At 47.8% G+C, this 21898-nt stretch overlaps 1 long non-coding RNA gene across 1 annotated transcript; it reads left to right on the forward strand.

Moving 5' to 3' along the window:
• Positions 1 to 13221: 13221 nt before the first annotated feature.
• Positions 13222 to 21566, forward strand: LOC119261305 (uncharacterized). Its single transcript, XR_005128976.1, has 3 exons — positions 13222 to 13336; positions 17273 to 17427; positions 21501 to 21566. It is a non-coding gene; the product is annotated as an uncharacterized LOC119261305 (long non-coding RNA).
• The last annotated feature ends 332 nt before the right edge of the window (positions 21567 to 21898 follow it).

The following is a 21898-nucleotide window of genomic DNA, read 5'->3' on the forward strand; positions in this document are numbered from 1 at the left end:
CTGGTGCCCACGTGCTGTGACTGGCTGTGAGGGCCCCCGAGCCGCACCTCCACCGCCTGGCCCTGCCGGGGCCCTGGAGCAGCCGCAACAAAGCCCGAGAGACAGGGGCTGAGGTAACAGAAATGCACTTCGTGCCATTCTGAAAGTTGCAAGTCCAAGGTCAAGGTTTCCTGTGACGTGTCTCCCTGTAGCTTGTGGAAGGATGTCTTCCCGGGGGCCACATGACTCCCCTCAATGTTGTCTGTGTCCCGATGGCTTCTCCTTCCAGCCACGTCCGTCCTGTCGCTCAGGACCTGCTCTGGTCCCTTGTTTGACCTTGGCCATCTCTTCGGAGGCTGCATCTCTAAACGCCTTCACTTTCTGGGCTTCTGGGAGTCAGGGTTTTCACACGTGAATTTGGAAGGGACACAGTTCAGCCCATCGTGTACCAGAGCTTCATTAAAAAAAAAAAAAAAAAACACCATTCTAAAGCTATTTGGAATCTCGTCATTTGCAGCCGCTGATATCTGACAATGCCACCTCAAGGTAGCTTTCTGGTTCCCAAACCTGCCAGCACCACTGTGACGCCATAGTTCCCTGCTGACCCCCAGGACGGGGCTGTTCTTCCAAGTCCACCTGAGCTGTGGCCATGGAGCAACGTGCTCTGGGCCAGCAGCCCCCCTCCCCGGGAGCACCCCGGAGTCACAGAGCCGGAGGCTGAGGCACCCTCCGAGTTCACAGGGCCAGCTTGTCCAGAGCCGTCCACTGTGGGGCTGCCTCGCCAGGGGGGTATCCCGCGAGCACCAGTGACCAGGACACTAGCCACTCCGCCTCCTCCTGCATGTCAGCTCAAGAGGAATCAAAATAGGCTCCAGGAGGACCAGAACTGTCCCACTTCTCGCAGCTTCCTGCAGCTTCTCGGCCATCCCTCCCGAGTCCAGGGCCCATCACAGCTCGCATCTGTGTGGTTGACAGGCTGAAGTGACCCCAGAGGCGTCCAGTCCTGATCCCTGGTGCCTGGAATGTCATTTACCTGGCCAAAGGGGCTCTGCAGATGTGAATAAGTTGAAGATCTTAAAATAGGGTCATTAGCTAGGATTGCCTGGAGGTTTCAGTGAAACCACAGGCTCCCTCTGAGGGGGAGGCAGAGGGTCAGCGTCAGAGAAGAAGTGACAAGCAGAGGGTGGTGAGGACGGCAGATGAGACTCTGCGGCTTGAAGACAGAGAAGGGACCACAGGCCAAGGAGTGTAGCTGGTTCCTAGGACACGTCCTTCCCTCAGAGCCTCCCAGGAGCACAACCTGCTGACTCCTTGATTCTGGCCACCAAGCTACTTCTCGGCACCTGACCTCTGACTGTCGGAAAATCAGTCGGTGTTGTTTTATGGTGCTCAGTTTGTGGGTATTTGTCATAGTGCCAAGGGGAAATGAAGGCAGGTGTCAGGTGCAGAAGTTTGTATTAGCAGCTTTGAGAAATGTCGTGCTATTTCACTCCAATGTGTGCCGTGTCAGATATGAAACACCATCTCCCATTTAAATCTAGAATGAAATTAGCAAGAATTGGGAAGATGGGGTAATGTAAGGGTCCAGAAAGCTGACCACTGATCTCCTGAGCTCAGGTCACGAAGAGCACGGTAAGACGTCACGGTCTAAGCCTGCAGCCCAGGCGAGCAGCTCAGGGACTGGCAACGTTTGCAGGAAAGAGCCGTAGAAGGTGAATACACCAGACTCCACTGTCTCTGTCGCAGCGCTCAGCTCCCCCTTGTGTGACGGCTACTTAGACGACACACAGGCAGCGGGTGGGTGACGCGCTAACAAAACTGTGAATCAGGCAGCTGGCTGGACTGGGGGCGTGGGCCACAGCTGGCTCTCTCTTCACCTGCTCTGCACAACCTCTGCTCCTTTGTGAGCACCTGGGTGACTTTTCTGTTCTACGGGGCCTCAAAGGCACAACTTTTAGGGTAGCTCTTGAAGCCACAAGCTACCATAGCATATGGCCACCAGAAGTGCCTCTGGGAGTCAGTCCTCACAGAAACCCCTGCTCCTGTCCCCTGGCCCAGTGACTCCAGCCACAGACCATCCAGGCTCCTCTCCACCCCTTTGCGTCTCCTCTGCTGCATTCAGATCCCAGCTCCTCCCTCCCAAGAGTCCCTTTCCACGTGAGAAGAGAAAAAGAATAAACATCATTTCCTTTCATAACCATGGAAAATAATTCATGTTCTCAATCAAGTTATCACCTGCCTCCCTATTATTTACAGCCTGTTGGAGATATGGTTAGACTTAAGTTTATTGCTTAGTAAACTGTTCAGTCATTATCAATCACTTCTCTGTGTTAAAAAGTCAAGTTGAAGAACCCCACAGAGAGAAGTGCAGATAAACATCTAAATGGCATGCAATGTAATTGAAAACAACAGTCAAGGTTCTCAAGGCCGCAGTGGGGGGGCTGGGTGACAGCACCCCTTACCTAATGGTCCATTAACAAGGTTTATTGCTGTCTGGGTGCAGCACTCCTGCAGCCCTTGACCTTTCCCTGGTCCTCTGCTCGCCTCTGCAGGTGGTCTGTCTGGTTTTAGGGTTCCCCGCAGTCACTGGTTTGGTGATGATGGCATTTATAGATGTGAACAAAGCCAGGCTGAATAGGCTTATACAGAGGAGACAAAGGGACGACCTTGGGTTTGAGCCACCTGCCTTTCCTTAGCATGAAAAGAAAATAAATACAAGCTCTTTGGGGCTTAGTGAATATACATCTATTCTTCAACTTCCCAATCATTCTAAGCTGATAGCTAATCTTTGGCATTTGGACAAATGTGTCCAGTTGCTGCATATTGGACTTAATTACAATATAGAAAATGCTTAATGGGCTCATCTTGAACAAAATGGTGTACTTAATGGCAATTTTAAGCATATTTTTATTCAACAAAGCTATTTGAAAGAAACAAATTTTTAGCCTCAAAAGAAAAATTTTAGCAAAGGTTACAGAAATGGCAAAGTATGCTATTTCCTGCTCTGTTTTTTCTCCAGCTATTCAACCTTCCCTCATCCACCCACACGTATCGAAGAAGAGTTCTTGCCTACTGACATGTAAGCTTCCCTTCCCTGGCAAGAGCTTAGGAATCAACAGGGGGGAGCAATGGCATCTGGAAATCACAGGTAGTCTGATCATCAAATCATATTTCTTGAGCATCCAGAAGGCAGAAAGCACTGTGCACAGGAAGGCTTAAGCTGGGTGAATGGAAAAGCTGCAGAGACACACAATGGAGGCAAATTAATCTGCTGACCAAGAAAACAGGCCAATAATTGCTTCCTCTCCAAGTTTTCTAAAAATGAAACAGTACAAATGCTTATGCTCTCAGGCAAAAAGAAAAAAAAATTGTCCTCATACTATATCTGAGACTCTGTTTCCATTAACTTAGCTGGAGAACTTGAAAACTCAGATGTTTGAAAGCAGGCATGAAGGATGCTCTAGTATTCTTTGCCAGTCCTCCAGTATTATGTAACTTTTCTGTGAATGAAATTAAAATAGGATTGTATGGTGAAACATTTGTCCAGCATTCTTTTAAATTAAGGAGGTGTGTAGTTGATGAGAATAAAGTATTGATCATCCTATTGAAAATGCCAGAAATGTTTCACACTTGCTTTTGTTAAGAAATCGATCATAGATTTCTCTTCTTCTGGTAATTTAGGTCAGGAAATGCATTCTGCTGAACATATCTACACCCTCAATTTAATGTATGTTGTACCAACATTAACTGAACAGAAAACCGAAATTGGGAAAGCTCACTGCGTGATAGCATTCACTCTTGGCAAGGTATCTACCTCGTCCCTCGGGATCTAGGCTGTTCATCCAGCAGATGTTTCTTGAGTGCATATTCTGTGCAGGCCGTGTTCTAGGTGCTGGGTTATATCTGTGAGGCTCATGTTCTGGTGATGTGAAAGATTTCGAGAGTGATTTTACCACTTGGGAACACAATTTGTTTTCTTTAGAAAATGATAGAATTCATACTGTAAATAAGGATTGTTTTATCACAGATTGTTTCTTAAGTCTTTGCATTCACAGGAATGAGGAAGGGCTTTCAGTTCCAGTGGGAAACATTAATAAGTTTAAGTTCGGGGTGTACATTCAGTCTACTTTTATATCTGAAAACAACCAGATGGGTTTGCAATTCGATAAGGGGAACACAGGGGTGGTGGGGCTGGCAGGGCTGAGGGGTCACTTCATGAACTCAAAGGTTACATTTGGAAAGATGCTCACTTCATCATCTTGGCCCCTTTTTCTCTACAATCAAATCCAGATGTCTTCTTAGTCTAGTTGAATCTCAGAGAGCAGAGTTCTTGGCAAGATCATGCAGAGATTAAGAGAAACTTCAGGTTCAATAAAGGAATAAAAGACAGTTCTCACTTTCCCAATTTCTCTCATCAGATTGTAAAACTGCATTCTGAGGGAGACAGTCACATTATCCCCCAGATCTGTGACAGACGCGGGGCGTCTAGGAGGCTCTGAGTAGTCAAACAGTCTGATGTTTTCTTTAGCTCTAATTCTGAACTCCATGGAGTGTTTCTCTGGGGTCGCCCCTTTGGGGCTGGCATAGGGTTGATGGTTCCCATGGGGGTAGGGTGACGTCATCTCTCGGGGGCACCCTAGATGGAGCTCACAGCAGAACTCGGGCAGTAGGTGGATTTCCAAACAAACATCCTTTATGAGTTCCTGTCCCCGTGCTAAAGAAATTATTTCAATAAATGCTGTTTAATAAAATCACTTGGCGACAGATGTCTGCTTTCCAGAGAAAGCAAGCATTCTCTGAACCGCGACACTGGTTCTGGTCGTTCCTGGGTTTCGTCACGACAGTTCTGGAAGCAGATGGAGGTGATATTGTTCAACACGGTGAGCCCTCATGCCACTGAACTATACACTTAAAAAGGGGTTAAAATGGGGAATTTTATGTTATCTCTATTTTACTACAACAATGAAAATTGAGTCAATTTTATTATGAAGCAAGTTGTGGCAATAATGATCAGGCGCCCATGTATCTGTGGTTTTAAATCAGTTGGAGAAATGAAATCTCACCAAATTTGAAACAATTTGGGAAGAGGCACATTTTTTAGTATGATTTGATAATAAAGAGCTTTCACAACGGACACTCATTCCTTAGCAAAAGCACGGTTTCTGTGTTTGCCTTCTGACGAAAGAATACTAAGATTGGGAGGGAAACAAGAGGCTTACAAATTCCCATGAAGAATCCAGAACTAACCATTGTGTCAGAAACTAAGAAGCAAATAACCGGGCTCCTACCAGATAAATTGCACCACTGGCGCATAATCACTTTGCTTTGGAAACACCACTTTCAGCAGCGATGCTATCTGGTAGGGAAACATCCTTTTAATCTTATCAGAAGCTGCTGTGCACCTGCAGTTGGGAGCCAGCGACTCTCCCTCCATCAGGGCTCAGTTTCAAAGCCCGAGAGCACTCCCTTTGAGAAGCAGCAAAGCTATTTACAAACGTTGTTTTCCCTTTGCAAGCTGAGTTGTGTGAGTCTTGAGAAGTAGCTCTATCAGATCCCCAGGCAAAACCAGAGCGTCTAGAAATGCAAAACCTTACTTTTATGGTAACATAATTCACCCGATGAAATTAACTATTTGTATCGAGCCCCACCATCTGCAGCATAAAATTCACTTTTGTTTTCTTTCAAACTTTATAGAGCTGCAGAGATCATGCATATGCTCGGTCGACTCCTCATGTGCAGAAGAGGCTGCCTTTATTATAGAATGAGCAAAGCTTCAGTAAATGTTTCCAAATTCGACTGGGAGGAAGACCCTGAAATTAATTCAGTGATACCTCATTTACCAGAGACTTAACACCTCACCACCTCTGTAAGTGATAAAGTGCAGAGTCAGCCCTTTCTCAGGTTTAGCCTACAATGGCTCTGCGCTAAAGAACTAATTCTTTTTTGTCTCTTCTCTAGGAAGAATGAGGAAAAGCATATTTACACATTATCAACTCATCTTAATGAATGGTGACTATTCCCCCTTTACCTTCATTTATTTTTATCAATGAAGTATTGTTGCTCATGTTTTGACAATACAGGATTCCCCCCTGTAGGTGGGGTCACCGTAGCTCTCCCACCACCAGAGCACCCCTCGTCCTGCACCCAGCTCGCATCCCTTCCTTCTTTCTCCCCGCCCTTTTGGATGCCTCCGATCTAGGGTCAGTTTTCAAGGATTGGTTTTAAAGTTTGCCTTTGAGCCTTTGTTTCTCTATATTCCACGTCTAAGGGACACCAGCTGGTGTTCATCTAAGCTCATTTTGCTTAGTATCAGCCCTTCCAGGCCCATCCATGTTGCAGCAAATAGCATGAGTTTATCTTTTTTGATTGCTGAGTAGTATTCCATTGTGCACATGTGCCACATCTTCTTGACCCACTCATCTGTTTGGGGGCACTTAGGTTGTTTTTATATCTTGGCTGTTGGGAGTAGTGCTGCAGGAGACACAGGCGTGCAGGAATCAGTGTTCTTGTGTTCTTTGGGGAGACACCTGGTAGTGGAACTGTTGGATCGTGTGTGGGGGATAAATGAAGATGGTCAGGCTTTTACACTGCTGGCCTCTGTGGCCATCACCTGACTCTGTGTAAATGCAGGAGGCGCTGGGGAGCATGAGCGCGCGGTATGCGTGCCTGATGGTGGACACCTGGGTGTGGTGTGGGTGTGCGTCAGTGGGCACACCTGAGCCTGGAGGCTGCCGCTGTAAGGGCAACATCGCTCAGAGGACGGCTGTGGCGGAGAACGGCTACGAGAGGACAAGTGACTGCAGAGGCAGGACCACGAGAGGACTCCAGAGAGAGCCCCAAGAGAAAGAGTAAAGACTTGCCGGGGCTGGGAGGCCTGCCAGCCCCCTGAGCCCTGACCGCTTTGCGCCTGGTTGCCGCACTACAGTATGGAAGATCCATTTCTAGTCTTTTGGGAGACTCCACGCAGCTTTCCAGACTGCCGGACCAGTCTCTGTTCCCACCAACAGCGGAGGAGGGTCCTTTTCTCCACACCCTCACCAGCAAAACTGATACAGAACCCCTCACATCTCCATAAGGGGGTGTCTGCTCAACATCTGCATTGTGGGATTTGTTTAGCTGTTCTTGAAGGTGCTGCCTCAGGCAAACTGAACAAGATGGACCTGACTTACTGCTGATCAACCAGGAGCGCCGCTGAACTGGAGCGCGAACCCACACAGTTGTCTGGACGGAGTATTTCCTGGGGGTCCCTGGGAGCCTGGGTTCCTGAGTCAAGAGGAGCAGAACATGCATTCAGCAAGAAAGGCAAGAAACGAACTTCCTCACTTAGCCCCTGAGAGCCTTCTGGTGGTTTCCACGGTGTCGCCCCGGCCCCATGAGCCTCACCAACCGCAGCTGCGCTTACCCGTGAGTTTGTCTCGTTGGGTTCAGGGAGTAGTGGCGACATCCGCGAACTTGCCAGTGCAATCAGTGTCCATAACTTTGTGCTCCACTGACTCGGTGAGCGAGGCGCGGAGCTGGGCATCCGCGCAGGTGGCATCTCGTTGCGCAGGCTCAGACCGGGAAAGGGAGTCGTGGGTCTCGTGGTAGGCAGAGCCGACAGGTCTCATTTGGTGGACAGTGAAGAAGTGATGGCTCTGCAGTGGGGCGGGGCAGAGGCGCTCAGGAGGAACTCACACGTGGGCAGCAGCTAGAGTGGTGGCAAGGAGTTTGCGGGCAGAGTCACTGCTCTAGAAGCCACTATAACCGAATATGGGGTTAGGTCAGGGCCCTCCAGAGGCAGAGGCCAGGACCAATGGGAGACACAGCCACGGGCACACACGTAGGGTGCACTGCCCGGAGCTGGCTCGTTTGGTGGAGGAGCGTGAGCGTCCCACCATATCGCGTCTGAAAGCCGGAGGCTCGGGAAAGCTGGCGGTGTGGTTCCCTCTGAGTCGGAAAATTTGAAAATAGAAGCGCGGGTGGTGTAAGTGCCAGCCTGAGGGCAGGAGGCCAGCGCCCCAGAGGAAGGCGTCGGGCAGTGAGAGACGCTCCTCTCTTCCTTTACCGGCTTGTTCTGCTCCGTCTCCCCTCAGGAGATTGGGAGACGCCCATGCCCTCTGCGGAGGTGAGCTGGACTCGTCTAGGGACTCAAATGCTCATCTCTCGCTGTAGCATCCTCGCAACCCACCCAGTGATGTTGAAATCAATGCCTTGGCGCCCCGTGGCCCTTCCAGTTGGCATATAAAATTAGCCACCAAGGGGCATTAGGATGACAAGGACTTCAGGGCTCACCCCTCCTGCCTGGTGTAAAGGAAACTGGGTGTGCATTTGTCCTGCCTGTTTCCATATAGATTGCAACTTGGGGATGGACTTTTTATGGAGGCATAACATACACCCCCACCCCATGCGTGACCCTGCAGCCCTACAGCCTATAACCCTATATCCAGTTCTCAGAAGAAACAACATTGCCAGCCCCAGGGGCCCCAGCTCAGTCCCTTTCCCCGACTCAAGCGTCGTCACCCTCCTGCTGCTTGGGGGACGCACGCGCAGGCCTGCCGGTCCCGCTGGCAGTGGAATCGCTGGGTCGCAGCATGGACGGTTCCTTCTTTTCTGATGTCCGTGTCAAGCCAGTTCCCAAGGCCGCCACCCTCTCGCCGCAGCCCACGGGGTCCTGGTTGCTCCCTTCTCCTTGTTGGGCTTTGTCTCTCTCTCTCCGGTGACTCGGGGTTCGTGACGAAGCCTGTGGTGATTCTGGCTCGCGTTCTCCTCACTGCCTCTTCGTCATCTTTTCATTTGCTTCTGGAGCATCCTTTGTAAGTCAAGTCCTTTGTCCGCTTGCCGTTGGGTTGTCTGCTCTTTTCTTAATGATTTGTAGAAGATCTTTACATATTCTGGACATCAATCCCCCTGCAGATACAAATCCCTTTGGCAAAACTTTCATTCTCTCGGTTTCCCTTTCTTTCATGGTGTCTTGTACAAAAGTTCTTCATTTGCATCTGGTTCCAATTTATTTTTTCTGTATGATTAGCATTTGGTGGGTTTTGTTTAAAAATTTGTGCCTACGCTATGGTCGTGAAAATATTCTCTATTTTCTTTGGGAAGATTTATTGTTTTACCATTTACATGTAGATCTGCACTCCATCTGAAATGGATTTTGGCGTTTTGTGAAATCCCGGGCTCAAGAACCAATTTTTGCACGTGGATAGCCGATTGACCCAGCACCATCCATCAAAAAGGCCATCTTCTCCTGGCTGTGTCATTTTTGGTCCCACATCAGGTGACTGCGTAAGTGCGGGTCTGTGTCCGGACTTTCCATGCTGATACCTTGCTTCACCCCTGCAGCCACATGCTGTGTGGGTGATCATGGTCTTACAATCGTGACTCACATTGAATTTTAAAATTATCTTCTTAAAAACAAATTCACAGGAAAGAAGCGATGGTTCCAGTGACACGGATGATATTTGGGGAGCTCTGAGCATACATGGTCAAATGCCCTGAAAACAGGATACTTCCCCTGTTGTTCGGGTGATCATTATTTTACTTGTTTGTCCTTCATTTTAGCAGCTTTAGTTCTAGCACGAGAGGAGACGCACACCCATCACACCCACCGCCGGGGATGCCACACCACTGGCGCCATGACGCACCAGGCTCTGTCTCAGCAATTGTTTCAACAGATTTGCTTGTCTGGCCTTCCTTCCCCTCCCAGCCCTGGAGGGTCACGGGACTCAACGCCACCGGGGTAGGAGGTGACGCAGACGCACTCTCGGGCTCCGCCTCTCTCCATGGCCCTCTCTTTCCCGGGACCGTTGTCACCTGTCACTCTCCCATTCCCGGCGGGTGGAAGTGGTGCCCCAGAGGTGCCCGTTCCTGCTAATGTTCTGCCTTTGCTCCTTGTGCCCCATGAGGAGCGGCATCCAGCAGGGTGGCGGAGCCTGCGTGTTTTAACCCCTCTCTGCTCCCCCCCAGCAGGATGGGCTGATCATGACGATGTCCTCTGCTCGGACACTCGTCCCCCAGGGCCCAGGGGGCCGTGGGAACTACTTTAGCACAGAGTCAGAAAATGGACGGGTGATTACACGGCCGGTCCTCGCGTGCAGGTGAAGAGAAAGACGTGGGCAGCCGGTTTGCAGGGGAGCTGGAGACCGTGTCGGGAGATAGCTGCTCATGAGCGTGGGAGCAGCGAGCGCTTCTGGGAAGAGTGGGCTCGAGGCCAGCGCTGGTGCACCCTGGTGGAAATACCGGAGGGACGGCCAGCAAGCCCGTCTGGAGCTTGAGGATGCGCTTCCCACCCTAGAAATTGTCTCCAGAGGAGCATGTGGACCAGACTCTTCATCCCTCCACGCACCCCCTGCCTCTCACCCACGTGCACCCAGACGGCTCTGCTGCCGCTCCCCCCACACTGACATTTGAGATCTTTGCCAATATTTCAAAAGGAATTTTGGCAAAAGAAGGCTCCAGCCCCCTCGCGCCCCTGACATCTGCGCCCTGTTCTGAGCTCGGCGGTGTGGGGGCCGTGGGCGGCGTGGGCAGAGGAGGCCTCCCGGGGCCGCCTCGCCAGCTGCCTCGTCGCGGGGTGGCCGTGTATTTGTCTGTTTTCTCCAGCAAAATTAGTTTCCTTTACAGACGCAGACTATGATGTGTAGCTAAAAATATGAAGAGGACGTTTTCGCGATCTGGGAAGAAGAGTATCTGGAAATAAACGCCTGCTGGCGGAGCCAACGTCGGGCTGCCCACCTCACTTCCAGTGCGGCCAGCAGCAGCCAGGCGCTCCTCAACCCCGACCTTGGCAGCACGCCCAGGGCAGGGCCCAGCACAGGGGACAGGGTGCCCCGTGCCAGGACGGCTGGGCAGCCGCCTCCCCAAGGCCTCCCCCTCACCCCTGGGGAAGAGCCGGGACGGAACGGAGGTGGCTGGGAAGGAGGGACAGTCCGGGGTGCCATGGCCCTGCCTGCAGCCCTGCCACTCTAGTCTGGTGACAGAGGGTGGATCCATCCATTCCCGACGGTGGCAGAAGCACCAAAGTCTCCCCTGCGGTCATTTCTCCCCTGACACAGTAGCCGCCGTGGCCGCCCGGGCGATGACAAGGACCCCACACAGGCAGGAGCAGAGGCCGGGATGGGACAAGGTGGCTCGGGACGCTGGACAGGTTCCGCCCGAAGGTGGAATTCGAGCTCTGATCTCACCGGCCTGTCACAGGGGCCAAAGCCCACCCCGGGATGTGCCTCCTGCCCCCACAGAGATGACTTTGGGGCACAAAGGATGTGGCTTCTGGAGAATTCACCATGTTTCTGCCCTGTCGCCTTCTCGTCTGTTCATTCCTCACACGCCCCCTGGGTGGCAGAGGCTTTTACAGATGAGGAAACTGGGGCTCATGCCGTCCAGGGCGGAGGCTGAGGCTGCTGCTAGGTCTGTCACGCTGAGGTGGCTCCCGGACAGCATGGAGGCTCCCTGCCCGGCCCTTCAACCCTCTGGCCCTTCATGACTTCCCGTTTTTGACAGAATTTTAAAAAATAGTCTAAAGGGGGGGTCTTCAGGTCAAGGTATGGGCCCCAGGTGAGCCACACCTCCCCCTGCAGCCGTCTGAGCTGGCCGGGTTCTCTCTGGAGAACAGCTGGATGGGAGTGGCGCAGCCCCTGCGCGTTTCCATGTGTCCAGGGAGCCCGTCCAACTGGAGACGCTCACCAGGCTCACTACGAAAGCGCCCCTTCCGTGGCAGCTGTGGCTCCCCAGCTTCATCACCCTGTCTCCCCAGGATTGAGCGGCGGGGGGTTAACTTCCCAGCTGCGTTGAGTTCCCTCCATTTTGTCTGATTCCAGGCAAAGAACCCAGAGAGTTCTGCGTCCCCGCTGCGGCCGGGCAGCTGTGACCTGGGTCCTCTGGGTTCAAGCAACATCCTTTTTTTTAAATATGTTTTTTACATCATTTTTCATTTTCGTACAATGTACGCATTTTCACGTAACATTTTCATAACAACATCTTGGTGTTTTGAGGCTGTGGAGCCTGCCGGTCCTTGGCTGTCTGCCCGAGGCAGGCACCGGGAAAGAGCGCTGTGAAGGCCTCGCCCGTGCGCTCCGCTGGCCTCGGGCACAGTGAGGGGCTCCCTCCCCAGGGGCGTAGGCTGGACCTGCTGGAGTTGAGGACCCAAGGGTGCGCAGAGCAGGCTGCCCAGTTAACACCGGCCGCCTGAGCAGCTTGCAGCGGAGGCAGCGGAGCCTGGTAGAAAGTGGATATAAAACCAGACTTTAAGTAACTAGCCTGTGGCCGCACAAATCAATTCTGGAGCTGAGAATAGAAACCGGCATCTGACCTCTGGCCCTCGAGTATCCATCAACCCTGTCGCCCTGGGACGAAAATACACCCCTTTCTTCAAAAACAAATGCCCCAGCACAACCCAATGAAACTGAGAGTCACAACTGGAGTTGTCATAGTGACCAGATTTAGAATTCAAAATATAAACTTTGCTTTTGTGTGGATTGAGGGCAGAACACTGGGGCGACAGTGGCCACCCCAGTATCCAAATAAATAAAGCTTAATTCTTCTATGGCTTGAATTCTCCTGTTAGTATAAGAGCTTCAGTGATGTGCGTTTTAGAACTTCCAGACGCGTAAATATCATTTTCTCTCACAGATTTTTTCCCCCTGTCTTTCTTTTAACAAAATGAGATTCTATTTTAATCCTATGGTTATCTTTATAATATTCAAGTTTCTTTAGAAACTTAATGGTTCACTCTACAATTAGCACGCTTTATGAGATTTCAAATAATATCTAACCAGTCTGTAATTCTATTTATCACTATAAAGAATAGGCACATTTCTCCTTTTAGTGATCCGGGGTTCTAGGAGATGATTGCTTTCAAAGGGTAAACTGTTCTTCCAAGTAGCACCTGATTAAAGTGCTTTGCCTGGTAAAGTTTATAATTACCTGCAACAGCACCAGCTGCTCCTCAGGATCCACCTCCTTTTCTGTAGTAATAAGAACCCCCATTTTTTTTCTAGCCTGTTACCAAACCTTATGACTGCTTGCCGTGTCCATCAGAGTTTGATGGGGCATGTCTTTGGCCAAGGAAGTGGAACTTGGAGTGTTTGGTCCAATTCCCAGAAAGTGTCTCTAAAGAGAGTTGCTTCACCACCTTCCTCCCTCAATGACCGCTGTGATGGCTGGTGCTCTGGCAGTCAGCTGGCATTCTGAGGTCATAGGATACATTCTGGGGATAGCAGAGGTGTCAGCTAGACAAATCCTGTGTCAGAAAGACAGAGGAGCTGACCCAAGTGTGCCCTCACTGCCTGCCTCTGAGGGAGTCAAATACCATTTCTATTTTGCGTAGACCGCTTGAGCTTTCTGCCCTTGCATGAGAACTGGATGCTCCTTGAAGCAACAGGTAAAACCGGATGCTCGTAATTAGATTATTCTACTAAAATCTAGCAACTTGGGGTTAAAGGGAAGGAAATTATCCTTCTGATCTTGTCCCTGCCTTATCCCCTTCTCTACACATCCACAAACAGTTCCCAGACCAGAGTCCCAGAAGCCTTGCCGGGGAACAGGGAGAGGAGTTCACAGCCTTCTGTGCGGGCTGTGAGGACAAAGACATTTTCCAAATCCACTAGCAAGGCAGCCACTGCATTAAGCTGTGCAGCAGCCTGGCCCTTCCCTGCTCCTGGGTTCATGCGTCTGTGCCCATTGCTGACCTTGGTTTAGAACAGGAGCAGATTGGGCCACTTCCCACAGGAGGGCGACACCTGCAGGCCTGGACCGCACCAGGGAGGCCCAGATGCTGCTTCACTGGACCTGTTGACCAGCCAGGGCCCCTGGCCCGCAGGAGCAGACATGTCTGAGAGATGCAGGAGGTGACTAGGTCACATCACAACCTGAATAAACTTGTCAGGGAGACTGTATCTTGCAAAAGGGCTTGATCTCCCAGAACTAGTGCGAGAAACTGAGGTGCTAATTATGGCCTAGGAGGAGGTGGTTGTGGCAGTGTGCAGTGGACGGTGGTTAGGAGCTTTCCAGGCATGGTGCTCGGAGCCCAGACCTCAGCGGTCAGCAGCAGCATACACAGAGACCCTCCTCCACCAGCAGGACACTCAGATCTGCAGGAAAGCTCGGAGTGATTTCCACTGTCGATTTACCCTCAGGATGAAAAAGTTAAAAGACAGGCAGCCTTTGAGATGTCTTGGGGTGCAATAAAAAAGAGCAGCAAATGGGCAAATATTTGCTTTTCTTTTGAAAAGCAAAAGCTTATTTCAAGACAGTCTTGTAGGACAAAAAAATATTTTTATCAATACTATTTAAATCTGTGACCTATGCATGAACCTAAATAGGCATTTATACAGAATGCTCTGGATATTAACCACTTACGTGGCAAAATATGCATTTACATATGAAAGTATGTTACAAATACAAACATTAGCCTTATTTGTTTATGTTAATCTTATTTATATAAAATATAAACTTAAAATCTCAGCCTCAAACAACCTTTATTTAAATAGTAAGGGCTTGCTCTTCCAATTCAATGATCAAGTTCCCTGATTTTTAAATCTGAAGGATTGTTTCTAGATATTCAAATTCATCATAATTGAGGTTTACCAGATTTACGGGGAGAGATTAATAACTTTTCCTTGAAATTCCCAAAGGATGACTTAATTCAATCTTTTTTCTCTTCCGCCTTGTTTTACATGGCTTAGCAAGGGGAATGCAGTTTCTCCTCAAAAGCGTTGCCTCCCCAAATAAGGAGGCCAATTACTTTTGTCCTAGGTCCATCATCTTCCCACTCTGGAAATGTTGCCAAATCATACATTCTCCCAATGTCATAATTTCAGTGCACTGCAAATGGCTAATGGTGTTTGCGGCCTCCGGGGAATCCAGTTGCTCTTGCTTTCAAATGTGTTTGGATGTTTTTGCTGACTTATAAATATTCAGAAGGAAAAGAATTTGGGTCTGTAGAAAACAGGCTTCTAAGATGGAAAAGTTCTCACCAGGAGGGAAGTCTAGAGAAGGGAACAAAGTACAAATCCCAGGCCCCGGAGGAAGGGCTTCCAAGAGGCCTAAAGACAAATGACTGAAAGAATTAGAGGGATGGGGATGAGCCTTAGAATATGCTTGGCTTTGGGAGCAGTAGGAGTGATGACAATGCCTGTGGCATCCTGGGATGGAGGACAGACGATAGCTAAGTGCACAGGAAAAATATTTTGGTCAAGGTTATATGTGATAGGCTTATACCTAATCTGCATGATTATTCATGCATGCTTTGATTGTTATTAAAGCTTCTCTTTCTTTTGTTTTGTGCTCTTATTGGATTCTGGTGCTTTTAATAAGGGCAGCTACTTCAATGACTACGTGCTTTGTTTCCTTGATACGGGAGATTATGAGCCCCTTAACAGGTGGGCTAAAGAAATCAATGGGTAGGTTATTCATTCCATAATTCAACAGAATAAATTGAGCCATGCATATTTGATACATGTATATCTGTCTTCTGAGTGATTTCCATGAACGGTCAATCTATCTTTGCATCACTTTGAGTTACTAATGCAATATTTTGCTGCTTTCTAACAATTTGGAAATGCATCACATTTTATAAGGAAAAAGCACAGGTTCATATCTAAACTTCTCTCCCCTGACCAACGCCTACCTATAGGGTTAGGCAGCTCAGGTGATGGTTCTCCAAATTGCAGACTGTATTTGCAGTGTTCAAAGCTCACAGGCTGAGTCCAGATCCAGGCATTGTGACCTGCTAGTTGTGTGAATTTGGGAAACTTACTGAATCTCTCTGGGACTTGATTTCTTCAAATCCCAAAGAGGGATAATTGCAGGCATATATTCTAAAGATGAGATATTGCAACACTAGAGGGTGATAAGTTTCTACCTTGTGGATGTGTTTGGGCCCAAACCCAAGGACTGGGAGTACCAGAAAGGTGGAAGAAGAAGAAAACTTCCTTGCCTCAGGGGAGTTTATGACCTACTATGGCAACAAGGAAAGGCACACAAGCAACCAAGAAAGGTGGCTCTGGGTGTACAGTGATGGCTGTAAAGCTGTAAGGACGCCCTGACAGTCGTCATTAGTGATGACTGCAAAAGAGGATTTCAGCTGGGTTTTATTTTATTTTTTAAAAATTATTTATTTATTTATTTGTACAAGCACTGCATACAGTCAGAAGCGCGGGAGGGTGAGAGAATTCACCAGAACCAGAGCGGGGAGAAGAATAGGCAGAAGGACCAAAGTACACTGCTGAGGGGAGCAGTGGGTGGCAGGAGAGGTCTGTCGCTCCACGTGGGACCCTCGCTGGTGGCCGGGGATCGAACTGGTATTGCAGAGACTGCAGGCAGCTTTGCAGCCCAGCGCTCAACTGCTGCGCCACTGGGGAAGCCCTCAGCTGGGTTCTAAAGGAAGGGTCAGATTTAAATCCATGGTGTGAATTACACATGTTCACAATCCCATAGCCACCATTCTTAGGTTCAAAATGTTCTCCAAAAATCCACTTTATTCACAACTCATGTTGCTGCCAAAAATGACCCAATGAACTTTATTTAGAGAAAACTTGAACCGATGTGAGGCTATCTATAATCTTTAGTATCCCATGTTGTGACTATTTCCAGATTTCTCTGCAGAAATATTGATGTGTTTGCTGTGGCAAGCTGCTCTGGTCTCCAGAGTGTCCCCTTGCTATGGAATGAGAGACCCCAGAACTTAAGGCTCACACTGCCAGCCGCTGCTTATGCTCTCTCATGAGTCTATGGGTGGGTGGGCTCAGCTCTGCCTGGTGTCAGCTCTGCCTGGTGTCAGCTCTGCCTGGTGTCAGCTGTGGGCTGTGGTCATTTAAAGACTCACCTGGGTGGGAACTTCTGAGACGACTCTCACGTGGCTGGCTCTCCCAGGGGCTGACTGGTCTCAACAACCTTCTCCTTGGGGCTTCTTGAAGCTTCGTTAGTATGACTGTCATCCTTGACTCTGGGGGGGCCTGTGACTTCGCTACAAGGGGCCAAGAATTTGGCCACCCACCACAGGAGGCTAGGTCCTCAGTGGCATAGGACCCCTGTGGCCTCTGGAAGGCGGGGTGCATCTCCAGCCCCTGGAGCTTTGGGTAAGAGGCAGAGGAGCCATGAGTCACCTCACCATGTGATTTTAGTGCAATCTGGTACATGGTCAAGTTGAAATAAACCATGCCTGGCACCTTTAGATGTTTTCCTAATAGCATGTTGAACACTGTGTTCAAATTAATATCCAAAATGTCTTATCATAATTTAATTAATCGCAGTGATATCATTTCAAATGTCCTGTAAACATTGGATATCTAAAATCTTAATATTTTCTCTTAAATAGGCCCAGTGGAATCTGAGTTCCAAAGTGATTTAATGTCTGCCAGCCACTGTTTTTAAACTGCTTGAACAAACTCTGCTGTAACGAGAAGTTTTACATCATTTCTTTTGCCCATTAAATTTACATTTCCATTATACATCTCTACAATAAAAATATGGGTGTGTATTTAAACTTAATTTTCTAAAATATCATGTAATATTTTAAATATCCTGCTCTACATTTTGAATAATTACCTCTGGATTTAGTTATCATTATAGTAATTACCACTGCATAATAGAACAGAAATGAAAATGTCTTACAAATTTTGATAATTATAAAAAAGAACATAACATTTTATGGAAAATTGCATCTTTACTGAGATGGATGCTTTTTTCTTTGCTTTCTTTTCCTTTTTATTCTTTACTCTTTTTTCCTTTTGTTCCTACGTCTCTGGGTGAATACTACTTAACACGAACATAAAAAAGAATTCAGTATCAATTTATTCCTATTTTTCAGTTTTATAAGTTCAAGTGCTTTGAAAATTCATCCACATAAATAGATGGAAATGGAAGAAAATTGTTCGAACAATGTCATTCAGTTCCTGAACCCCTCTAAGCGACACTAAAGAAGTCACACTATTATCTATCATCAAAAATTACTTTTAATGCTTTATCAGCTGGCAACATTCAACTAAATTCTCTTTGGATTCAGTTGGGAAAAACAAGCTGGAAACCAGTCTGACTTATTATAAAACCATTCGCATGGACTTAATTCCCAACTGCTGTTGTCTCTCTGCAGAGGAAGCCTGAGGAGGAACAGGGGCTGGCCTGTGCTTTCTCCATGAAGGGCTCAGGGATAGACAGGCCCCCTGGGTGAATGGAATCCTTGGGGAGGTTGAGGGTGGTCTCTGGGCCTGGGAGTCTTGCTCCATGTCTGGAAAATAAGCTTCTTGTTTGCACTTTAGTAGATCAAATCTTGCTGGGAGTAAGTCCCCCTGGCTGGCCAACACTCCAGCACTTTGATGAAATGAATAACGAGGTCACATTGGAGGGATGCAGAATCAGTGAGTAGAGTTTATTTCCCTTTGGAAAACCCTTAATAAGCCTACATTTTAAAGTTGTAGGTAATTGGATTAAATGTTACACCATTAGAAGAATAGAAAATGAGATTTTGTGCAAGGTGTCAAATAGGAGAGTGAAAAATATTTATGAATGAATGAATGAAGTAATTGGAAATTAGCTGAACTGTATCTTTGGGGCAGTTCCCAAGGTCATCAGACCTGGTGTTTCTGTGGTGTCTGAGAGGAAGCCTCACTTTGCCTGAGACCACATTTGTCCTCACGACTGAATCATGAGCGATACTGAAGCTCTCCAAGTGGGCCCCACAGTTAGATGAATTTTCATCAGTAAGGGCGACACAACAGAGCTTTGAGAACCAGAAGACAAGTCACCTGGAAAAGGGGAGTCAAGATCGTTAATCATTCAAAGCTGGATGTAGAGGTTACATTCTGAATTTGAAAGCGAACAGGCATAATGTTTACGTAAATCGAAGGCGGCGTCTTGAATATTGATCATGGGGAAACCTTATAACTCCAGAAGGTGAGCGTGGCGGAGAACGCCAACCAAGCACGCAAAATGGGGCTCCTTTTCCATGAGATGGGCATTTTGGAAGGTGACTGCCCAGCTTAGCACAAAGTCTTCCAGGTCAACTCCGCTTCCAGGTCTGGCCAGTCTGCCTCAGTGAGACAGGTGTAGAAACGACATGTTGCTCAGTAGCTGGGGCAGTTACAAGGTCAATGACCCTCTTCCACTGTCCCTTTATCTTCTGCTACTTGGAAACAGCATAGGGTTGAGTCACAGATGGGAGGTGTTAGAGTCTTTGAAGCAAAAGTTAGAGGAAAACTATTAACCAGGAACATCTCTCTGGACTGTAGATGAACAAGAAAAAAATCCATTATATTAAACAACTGAAATGTTAGGTGTATTTGTTATAGCTGTTAGCATTGCCCTAATCCAACAGAGGGACAGATTAAAACTATATATAGAGACATCAAAAATCTCAAAGGTACACAAAAGTACTTACGTACTTAATATACATTAATATACTACGAACTTAGGTACTTATTGCATGTAAGTACATAATACTTGTTATGTACATAATACACAATAGAATTATTATTTTAAGTGCCAATATTATATACTTTAAATATAAGCCTAGTTAATGTGCATTAAATCTAAAATATTAAAATATAACATTTTATACTTAGGGGAGTATAAAGTGCTTACCTTGAAGGAAAGCGAAGGTGTGCTGAAATTTTTCCTGTCGACTTTCAGGGATTCAGAACTCCCTGTTTTACTATCAAGATTCCTCCCATACATGCTAATTTTCCAGACATCTGCAATGAAAATGCTTGAAATTTGCACAAGATTTTATACTGAGGGCAGTTCTTTGGGAAATGTCACTCCAGTATGTATCAAACAAACACACAGCCTCAGGCCACACTCCTGGGAAGATTAAGAGGTGGCAGCAAAGAGAGTGAAAGCAGGAGCCAGCAGCTGTCCTGGCCAACGCGTGCTCCCTGCCCGGGTCACTGTGTCCCCATCCACGGTTAGCAGAGGCAGAGCTGGCTGGCCGGAGGCCACCACCCGTCTGCATGTCCATCTTCATTCAGACTTTCCTTCCCAAAGGCCAAGGCCAACAAGCACACAGACAGGCTTTCTCAGACCTGCCTTTAGAGCCCACAGTCATGGGAACAACAGCTTTCTCTGCAATTTATACAGATGTCTATGAATGTATGATTTGATGCCAATTTTCTAAAAAAAAAAGGAACCTGTTGAAGTTTTCATATTTTTACTTGTAGTAAAAAGGACTAGAAGCAAGAACACCATTGTGTGAGGTCCCTTCTGTAACGAACTTAAACAAAGCTGGAGAGAAATCAAACAACATTTGAGTCTGTTGTGGATAGACAGCACCTTCTAAACTTATAGACATCCAGGTAAAATACTTCTGGATTTTGTTTCATCTTTGAAGAAGTCAGTTTTGATAACTCCTTGAGAAAATCACGTATGCTGCACATTTCAGTAACCTGGAGAGCAGGCAAATTTCAGTTAAGAGGAGGCTCCAATTCCAAAGCATTAAGAATTCTTATAACAAGATGATTATAGTCTACCAAGAACAGGGCAGGCAGCATCCCCGGTCTGGAAACCAGATGTTTTGTTTACATGAGTTCAACCTTTCATCTTTCCTGATTTTTAAACTCTAATTGACAATGCCCTTTGGCCATCGACCTGGTGCCTGGTAGGCCTCCCTTGCTTTGCCTTATGTGAGTAATCAACTAAATCGAGACAGATCATTCCAGAATCTATCCATCAGTTTCACTCTATTTTGCTATGGAAACAATCCCCAAATGTCTGGCTTGTTTCCCACTCACATTTGGTGTCCTCTCTGGGTCGGCTTCACGGGTCTTCATCCTACAACCAAAACAGACATCATCAAAGTTCTCTTTGAAGAAAAGTGACACTTATCTGTCAAGCCCAAGAGGGGGAGGGACATGCCAGTCACATCTGTCCCTCTGTGCACAGTGCCCAAGTCTGCCCACCTGGCAGGAGACTGTGTGTTTCTTTACTCCTTTACAAGAGTCATTGATATTTATAATAGTTGGGACTTTAATCATTGTTCTGCGCAATGTTAGTGAAATGCAGGCGGGTTCTGTTAGCAAGTGCTAGAAGCTATTTGTTTCAAGCTTCTAGGTTGATTTGGGAGTGTCCCCAGTCACTGCTGCACACGTCTGCTGGAGATGGTCTTCTTTGCTAAGGTGATGACTGACGGAGTAGCCCAAGACTGCCATAGCACGCGCTGCACAATTATCTAATTACGTAACCTTAAATTTCCAAGGGGAAAATTCACGATCATTTCCAAGCAATGATTAATGACTGCTTTTGTTTCAACACGTTTCAGCGACTAAGGCAGAAACGTAACTTCCTGGTGTGCCTCCCTCTCCACTTTGGAGAGATTGAGACACAGCCAAGGGCGCATCCACATAGCAGGCTGTCAAGCTGGGCAGGGTTTGCAGAGCAGGGCATAAAAGACAGAAGGCTTCCCCTGAGCTCAGGAAAATCCAAAATCCAGAGTCAGACCATCATAAAAAGAGACTGACTTTACCTATCCTGGGAAGTATAGGGCTGGATGGGATGAACTTACTCTATTTCGCCTTCTTTCTCCAACTTACATCTACTCTCTTGTCTTACCCCAGCAGCTGCCACAAGAAAGCCCACACATCAGACACAATCTCCGTTTGAGCCCCAAATAGAAGAGAAACAATGAGGTCAGTTCCAGGGTGGGTAGCACTGACTCCAGGGGACCTTCAGGGGCAGAGACAGTGATGAGGGGGGTCCCGGAAGCAGCTGATGGCTGTCTCTCCCCTATTCCTGAAGCTGGTATGGGGAACTAGGTGGATGGGGAGCAGGCGTGAAATTTTAGAAGGACGACGCATCAACTTGAGACTGATGTTATCCATGACCTGAAATGAGACCAGAGTTCCGTCTTCCTAATTAGACTCGTGGAGCAGGCCTGGGGCTCAGGGGCTGCGGGAGGCCCTGGCATCTGCTCTCCAGGCCTCTCCATATCCTTTCTGGCTCCTTGGGCATCTTT

This window comes from Talpa occidentalis, unplaced genomic scaffold, assembly GCF_014898055.3.
Source record: "Talpa occidentalis isolate TD23 unplaced genomic scaffold, MPIMG_talOcc4v2.1 talOcc4.6, whole genome shotgun sequence".
Classification (NCBI taxonomy): Eukaryota; Metazoa; Chordata; class Mammalia; order Eulipotyphla; family Talpidae; genus Talpa; species Talpa occidentalis.